Genomic DNA, 8,769 nt, shown 5'->3' on the forward strand with positions numbered 1-8,769 from the left:
GCAATCTAGAGCAGAATAATACTCAGTTAAATCAGCTTTTCTAAAAAACCCTATAACAGAACAATTATACACGGTCTTGGGAACATTCATGGTGATTTCGGAGCAGGTGGCGGAGTTGGAGAGAGGGACTTACCTGGACCCGGACGACCTCACGGGAGAGGGTGGAGAGGCTCATGGCGGCGACGGCGAGGGCATCCGGAGGAGGGAGGGGCCTGGCGTCGTCGGCTAGCATGCCGACCTCGAACGCCTTCTCGAGCACTTCGGCGAACGGATTCGGAGAAGGTGCAGGGTAGAGCAGGAGCGAGCGAGTGCCACACCTCCGCGTCCACCTCCGGCGGCGCCTATCGCTGGCGCGAGCATGCCGAGCTCGAGGGCCTCCTCGGCCACTTCCACGAGCGATTCGACATGAAGGGGAGGAAGAGCAGCGGCTGCGAAGGGGAGCCGCGGCCTGACCAGGAAGCACCGACGGTGGTGACGAAGGTGAGTAGCGGCCAGACCAGGGAGCGCCGGCGCCGACTGTGGAGTGAGGGTGTGGCCACCATGGGAGAATGGGGAACGGGGCGAGAAATGTGAGGGACTAAGGGAGCGGTTGGGAGGATAGGTAATGTTTTTTTCAATAAAATTAGGCAGTGACCAGAGAGAGATTATGACTGTGCGGCTTGTCCAAATACAAAAAAATTCTTCTAAAAAGACCCATTCTTTTTATCCGATTCGCCTGCATGCCTGCCATCTTTTTTATCTTCTAAAAATCATCAGGGCTGGTTACGGTCATTTTTGTTTGATGATTTTAAAATTTATTATATGAATCTCTATAAAAGTTGTTACTCTTTTTATAAAAGTTCTGTAATCATACAAGTTATCTTGTGGTCTATGGATGTTAAATTTTATGAAGTACTTCACATGAGATATTTTTTTTGACACTCCTACACAGGTATTTTTCGCCGCGTATCATTATACTTGTCCTATGTTGTACCACTATTTTCAAAACTAACTCTGGTTACTACTTTATTAGCTCATACGACAGATTGTAGAACAAAGCTAGTTGTCATTTTAGTGGACTTGAATTATGATAATTTAAGAAATTGAGACTTGAAAAATGATACAAACAACACAGATCCCACAAATTGCATGTTACATGTGTGATCATATTGTTTGGTATATGACACATTTAAATGCTTCGGTAAAAGTTACTTGCTAAAAGAGAAACTATATTCAAAATAAATATTTTTATAAGAGTTATATTATGATACGTGCGTTGCACATGCACGTTTACTAGTAAAGTCTGGACGGCCAAAACTATATATAGCTAGATACAAACCGACTCTAATGAGTTCGGCCTAAACAAGGCACGCAGGCCGTATTACGTGCATGATTTACCTACCCTTGCGTGACTTGTGGCGCAGCCGATTTCTTTGCTGTAATTGTTATGATCTTCTATTTTTGTTTTCTTTTTCCAAACGTACACAGCTGGCCGATTGATATCTGCATGTACACGCAGACTCCTTCCCTTCCTATTTTCTAGGACATGCAGATCGGTAGTTTGTATATCCCGTGAAACACAGCTAACAAATCTGGCGCATGTTGTAGTCTCTTTCTTTTTAATTCTCCATGTTCTTCACGTCATGTTATTTCTCCAAACGCATGCATGGAAATCGGTTAGTAAACAAACAATTTCTTTCTGGCTTTTGTGCGTGCATGCACTTGTATGGACCCATCTAATCTAGCAACTCTCTCATGATTAAGGGCATGTATAATGATGCTATCTTAGAAGTGTCACGTAGGATAAATGATGAGATGGAGGAGAGAAAACTCATAAGAAAAGACTTGTCTTCTCTTATTTAAGAGAAGACAAGAGATGATCTCTTAGCACAATGTGTCTCACCACGTTTTTAGAAATTGCTAGTTATTGAAGATAAGGCTAAGAGAAGACCCATTGTAGACTCTCTTTTTTATCATCTCTAAATTACATGCAAAACTTAAGATAAAACTATCTTATCAACCATTGTACATGCCCTAACATTAACTCTTTTGTGTATTATGGGCAGAAAGTCTGGACCACATAATATACGCAAGTGCCCATCTTTTGGGAAACACTATCTATCTATAGTATCATAAAAAGTCGAGCGCTAGACCAGTCCAACACCGTCGATTCAGTTCAAATCTGACGTCTCACAGTTGTGCTTCTTTTGAAAAAAAAACATCGGCAGGAACAAACTGGCCGCAGCCCACGCGCGTAAACGTCTCCCTAATATCTCCTCTAATCTCTCCTGATTCCAGTCGCAGCCACCACCTACCCAATCTCCTCCATCTCGCCTCGCACGCAGCTGCCTCCTGCTCTCCTCGCCGTTGTCCATCTACTCGACGGTCGGCCTGGTGGTCGTCGGAGCACGCGGCAAAACCTTGGAAGAGCTCCGCCCTGCTTGGCGTCTCATCCGCCGACGACGTCGCCCGGTTCGTGAGCGGCCTCGCCTCCGACCCATCCTGCTCCGGTGGAAACCTCACCACCTACGCCCATGGTATCATGTTCCACCAGGATAAGATGGAACTCACGCCAGCCTACCCGCACACCGTCGCACAGTGAACTTCGCCGAGGTCTGCCCTTTCATCTTTCTCTATTGCTTGCTTGGTCTGCCCTTTTTCTTTTGAAATGGAACTTAAGTTGGAGTGTTGGACATAAAAGTAATACTCATGCTCCGCCATCCTCGTCCGTTGATGCTACCGCGGCTACAACACACACTTTGCCTCCCTCGTCGCCGACCGCCAGTGGCGGAGTCAGTACCCGGCGACCCGGGGCAGCTGCCCGGGCTCACCGGCAAGCTGACGTCTAATCGAAGCTGGGTTACCGTGATCTGCCCGGGCAAATAGTCCGTAGGCCTTGCTTGGTGGCTAATTAGCTGGGTCTACTTTTAAGCCCATCTAGTAAACTTCCTAATCCTAGGCCCAAAAGGCTGCACGTCTCAAGGCCTCAGTAGCTGGCAGCGCAACAAGTCGCTAGGCAAACCACGTCTCCACGGTTCATGGTCGTCGCCTCCACCTAGATCTATTGCGACGGCTCGAGCCGCCCCGCAGTAGCAGTTTTGCAGAGGCAATCGTCGCGAACTGGCGCAGCGCCTCCCAGCAAAGGAGGCAAGCCGGCAGCCAACGGTGCCTCCTACCAACCATTCCTGCTCAGAGATTGATGCTTCGATTTTCCAGGTGACTGATCCTGCTTAGCCAGGATTGATGCGTGCAATTTGTAGCATCAGATTCCACTCCTCGGATTTGTTTTTTTTATGTTCGTAAATTCCAGTAACGTAGGCGATTGGGAATTCCATCATTGATCGTTCCAAGCAGGCTCATTGAAGAAAAATCCATCTCTCCGCTTTGCTAGGTATTTTTTTCTCGATTCCTCTAACCTAATCATTGTTAGTTCGTTCTGTTATTCCAAATCATTGAATTTTAATCTTAATCCTCCGATCCATATTAATTATGATTTCAAATGAGAAAGTTTTTATTCGTAAATCAAGTATTGAGAATTCAAGTGTTGTATAGGCGGAACCAACCTTAATTTATGTTGCCAACAATAGTGAGCTTATTCCGATTGAAATCTATGGTTCTCTAGTTTAATGCTTATAGTTACATAATATGTACCAAATATTCGAGGAAGATGATTTGTAGCACCGGGGTGGTTCACCCCCTATATGAACATTAAGCATAAAAAAATACCGAGAAATTTGGAAAAAAATAATGATATTTTTGAATATCAAACTTGGTTGTACAATCTATTTTCGTGTGAAATTCCGTGAAAAATACCAGGAAATGTATCCATGCCAAAAAAGACAAAAAAGTCCTATGTATAGAAAAAAAACTGCTTGGATGGATTTTAATTTGGACTGCATTTCCTTCACCACGGATACGTTTCCTGATTTTTCTCTCACGAACCTTTACGCGTGAATAGATTGGCATGCAGGTTTGATATCCTTAAATTCCATATCTTTTTTTGTATTCTTTAAATTTAATATTTGTGGAGCAGTGTCGAGCAGCTAGGAGCTCCTTTGTAATTCATATTATTCTATTGCAACTCTCTGCCTTTTTAGTTAACTGGAAGTCCTACCCACAAAAAAAAATGGAAGTCCGCCCCGGCTCCTAATTTTTCCTGGCTCCGCCACTGCCGACCGCTATTGTGTCGTGGCCATCGCTGCGGTCCTGTCCCTGCTCGACCGAGAGCGCATTTCAGCACACTCCATCGATGATCACGTGGACTCGCTATCTCACTGCCTCGCTTGTGTCATCTCCCCTTCCCTGTTGTCTGTCATATTCTATTTGTCGTGATTGTTTCCGTGCAAGGGAAAATAGTTCATCAGCATGAGAAAATGTTTCTATTGCCTGTAAATAATGCTTCCATCACGTGAGCATGTGCTTCCTAACTTTGCTCCTATAATGCTTCTTTGGTACTCACTCTGTCACGTAATATAAGATCGTTTTTGACACTAGTGTAGTATCAAAAGCGCTCTTATATTATGGGATGGAGGGAGTACATTGCTAGTGCGTACTCCTGTAATGCTTCAATAGTAATGCTAAGATATTCTGGCCATCACTACAATGTGCTTCTTATTTCCTTCTGGTGCAAATTCTGACATCTTTGGAAGTAATGTTTGATGCATACTCTCTCTATGTAGGAAGCAATATTTGTTGCACAATGTCATGAGCAACAGTGCAGTGGTGACCTTCGCTTCACCAAGGGCTTCTCTGCAGCTATCGAGGGTTAGTGTGTAGACGGAGACGCCGACAACGAGATGGCTGATAGGGGTGGCGCCGGCAATGGCGAGGACGTCGACCGACAACAACAGCATCCCCCTCTCCCATCAGCAGCTATGCCACAATGCTACTCGAGTACTAAAACAATATTGGACAATATTGATACAATCAGGAATCAGCTAACATGAATATGTGCATATGCGTCGGTGCTACTACTGAAGCAGGCAATGAAACTAAAGGGTGCATGTTTTGTTCTTTTTCTATGTTGACGAAGCACTGAATGATATTCTATGAAGCTTTGTAAAATTCTGTTGGAAGCAAGCAACTTCGAATAGTATATACGAAAATTGAAAAAGAAGCATACAATGGCAATGGTTGAAACAATAATTCAAATCATGGAAGCATATGTGATGAACAGTTAAATATTGCTACTGGACGAGAATTTGAATCAGTTGTGAACTTGTGATATATAGCCTCTCTGAAACACAAAATTGGAACCATGTCTAACTTAAATGATGGAAGTACTAAAAAAATCATGGATATATGATCCGTTGATTTTGTTGGAGCCGAAACAATACAATACTAAGTTATGCAGATTTATTAATTTTTGTACAAAGCAACTGAATTGCTAGTAAATCAAAGAATTGGAATCATAATGCATGGAAGCATTTTATATAAAAAATGAAGGAAGCACGCCAGCTGATAGTGCTGTGATTTGCTACTGATTATGAAGCACGGCTGTAGTGTTGGAAGCATGACTTCCGTATGATGGAAATAAACATATGAAGCATGGTTTGTGGGAAACATATGAAGCATGGTTTATTGGAAACATATGAAGCACGGCTGTAGTAAATCAAAGAAATATCAATGGTTTATTGAGGGAAATCAATGGCAAGCATCATGGAAATTGTTTAGATATGGAAGCTGGTGCATGGAAAGTACATGCCGTGCGTGCTTCATGGAGCAGTTTTCTTTTAGCAGTTAAAGAGCTAGCGCCGATGGATGGAAACTACCAAAGCCCTCTTAACTACCAAAGGCCCACGTCCACCAAGTCAATTAGATCGGACGCTTAAATCAACTCCAATCGTACGGCAGTGGGCTGGTCTGATGGATAGCTAGGGATCAGTAGTCTAATCCCTAGTGGTTATCTTTTCCTTTCTTTCTAAATTTTGCCACAACCGAGGGGAGTGTGTCATGGCGAGTCAGGGAGGGAAGGTGACTGATGTTTTGGGGAAGAAACCAGCTAATGGAGAGGGTTCGATGGGGGTGACAAATGCTGTGGATGCCTCTGGTTCCTCTCTCCATATAGCAATGCATAATCAGTTGGGGATGAAGATGTCGGGGAGTCGTCCTCTGGTCGTCGACATGGAGGCAGCCCGCAAGGCCATTGGTGGTTTCCTCGTGGTTGGACGCCTCCTCTCTCCTTTCCAGGTCAACCCAAGGGCCATCCTCGATGATCTCCGAAACACGGCTTGGAAGAACCAAGGGGTGACCACCCTCCAAGAGGTGGCCAGCGACGATGGGAGGTTCATCCTCAACTTCGCCGCTGAAAGTGACCGTCGGTTTGTGCTTCAGGCGCAGCCATGGCACTTCAAGCGGGATGGGCTGATCTTCGCCGAGTTCGACGGCAAGGGCGACCCGGCGGAGGTAGACCTTGGCGTCATGACCATATGGGTCCAGGTACGAGATCTTCCGTTCGTGCTTATGACAGAAAGTATAGGGTGGTCTCTAGAGGATCAATTGGGAGAGGTGCTGGAGGTATCGCACCGCAACCATGTGATCATTGAAAAATATTTGTGTGTGCGTGTGAAGCTCCTACTGCATGAACCTTTGAAGACTTCTGTAGAGTTTACCCACTTAGGTAGTTCTAAGATACTTAAATTCAATGTAAAATATGCGAAGCTTCCTTTGTACTGTGAGTGTTGTGGGATTGTGGGTCATACTTCTGAGAGATTTTGTAAAATCCCAAGTGAGAAGAGAGTAGTTTGCTTCCCTAGAAATCTGAGTGTTGAGCCCTACTGGAAGAGCCAAGGTGCTAGCAGGAGGGGTCTCCTCTTCGGGAACTACTCACGCAGCGACAAGAATCCGACTACAAGCATCGCCAACAACAACAACAACCCCAAGCCCATGGACGTCGTCAAGGTGGCCACTGCCGTGAGTGGGCTCACGGTCTCTGATAAGGGGCCCGCCACTTCCGCCAAGACAACCACCGGCCAGGAGGGCCGGGTTCAGGAGGTCCTGGCGCATGCTCCGTCTGATGCGTCACTTGGTCAGGTGGACCAGGTGGGTGTGCTGGCTGCTTCAGCCCAGGGCCGTAAGTCCCTGGAGGACTCTCGTCGCAGTGCATCGCATGACCAGGAGGGTCTCCCACTCGGCCAGGAGGGCCGGGTTCATGTGGCTCCGCCGGCTCTATTTGCTGCTGCTCCCGGTCAGGCGGACCGGGAAATGGCTCTGGCTGCCCCTGCTAAACTTGGCCAGGAGGGCCAAGGGCTGGCGGTGCGGGGATGCACCCATCCGGGTGAGCTGCAGGGCCAGGAGGGCCACGAGCTGATATGGCCAGTAGAACCCAGCCATACCAAGGCGATGGCTGCTGCTGCTGGCCACAGTGGATGTCCTACTGGCCAGGAGGGTCAGGGGATCCATCCGATGGGTGGAGGCAACTTTTCACAGGGTGCAGCTACAACTGGTGCTAAACATGATGGACTATTATTCATGCCCGGTGTGCTGGAGGCTCTTACAGGGGCTGTTGCTGCTAGGCTGGCGGCTCAGGAGACAACAAATGATAATGTGGCATTTACTTTTAAGGCTATGAAAAATGAGAAGCAGGGCCAGCAAAAGAGGAAGGGGAGGAAAGGAAAAAGTGTGGGAGTTTCTGAGAGGGTAGAGAATGCCCGTAAGGTAACTATAGGTAAAAAGAGGAGAATCCCATCTGACCCTAGACCAACAGGTAGTGAACTAGAATTTTCTTTTGAGAAAGAGATGGAGAGCTATGAGCGTATCCTGTATGATGATGTGAATGTGTCCTCCAAGCGAGTCTGTATGGGCAGAGTGGTAACTATGAAGAATGGGGATGGGGTACTCACACATGTAGCTAAGGAGACAGAGGAGGAGGAGGCGCATATGGAGCAGAGGAGGGAGTCGGTTGGAGATGATGGCGCATCGGCGGCCTCCGAGGAGGAGGTCCGCCGGGCCAAATGAAAATCCTAGGATGGAACTGCCGTGGTATGCTCTCCCCCACGACAGTTCGAGAGCTCTTGGAGCTCCAAGCACGTACTAAGGCAGATGTGATTTTTCTTTCAGAGTCTCATTTGAATAAATGTAAAGCCGATGAGCTGCGTCGTGTTTTAAATGTTGATTCGATGTTTGTAGTGGAGAGCGATGGTCGGGCCGGTGGCCTTGTTTTGTTTTACCATAAGATAAATAAAGTTGTTTTGAATTATGTCTCGGATAATTTCATTGATATTTTATTTATGAATGAGGATATTGTACAATGGCGTTTTACGGGGTTTTATGGTCGTCCGAGCTGGAGTGAGCGCAGTTTGTCTTGGGATGATATTCGAAACTTACATTGTAAGGGAAAACACCCCTGGGTTGTCTTGGGTGATTTTAATGAAATTTTACTGTCTTCTGAAAAGGAGGGCGGTAACGCCAGACCTAACACGATGATGAGAGATTTTCGCAATTGTTTGCAAGAGTGCGGTCTAGAGGATATGGGATGTATTGGCGATCTCTTCACCTGGAGGAGAGGTGAAATTAGGGAGAGACTTGACCATGCAGTTTGCAATGTGGACTGGGCGAATAAATTTCCTCAGGCTGCGATCATAAATGAAGAACACGTACACTCTGATCATCGACCCCTCATACTAGATATAGATTACTTTGATGTGAATATGTTTAATCGCCCAAGGGGTCGAGCAAAACAATTTGAAGCTCGATGGCTCAAAGAAGAGACAGTTGTAGAAATTGTACGTACAGCGTGGGATAAAGCAAAGATGATGGGCATTGGGCCGTCTCTCGCTGAGCGTACACGGG

At 46.3% G+C, this 8,769-nt stretch overlaps 1 long non-coding RNA gene across 2 annotated transcripts; it reads left to right on the forward strand.

Moving 5' to 3' along the window:
- The first annotated feature begins 2,617 nt into the window (after window positions 1-2,617).
- LOC123106441 (uncharacterized) lies at window positions 2,618-5,000 on the forward strand. Of its 2 annotated transcripts, none has more exons than XR_006451341.1 (3): window positions 2,618-3,195; window positions 3,290-3,370; window positions 4,659-5,000. It is a non-coding gene; the product is annotated as an uncharacterized lncRNA (long non-coding RNA). The 2 variants fall into 2 exon arrangements; XR_006451342.1 differs by having other exon boundaries at window positions 3,298-3,370.
- Window positions 5,001-8,769: the final 3,769 nt, after the last annotated feature.

Source organism: Triticum aestivum, chromosome 5A (assembly GCF_018294505.1).
Source record: "Triticum aestivum cultivar Chinese Spring chromosome 5A, IWGSC CS RefSeq v2.1, whole genome shotgun sequence".
NCBI lineage: Eukaryota > Viridiplantae > Streptophyta > Magnoliopsida > Poales > Poaceae > Triticum > Triticum aestivum.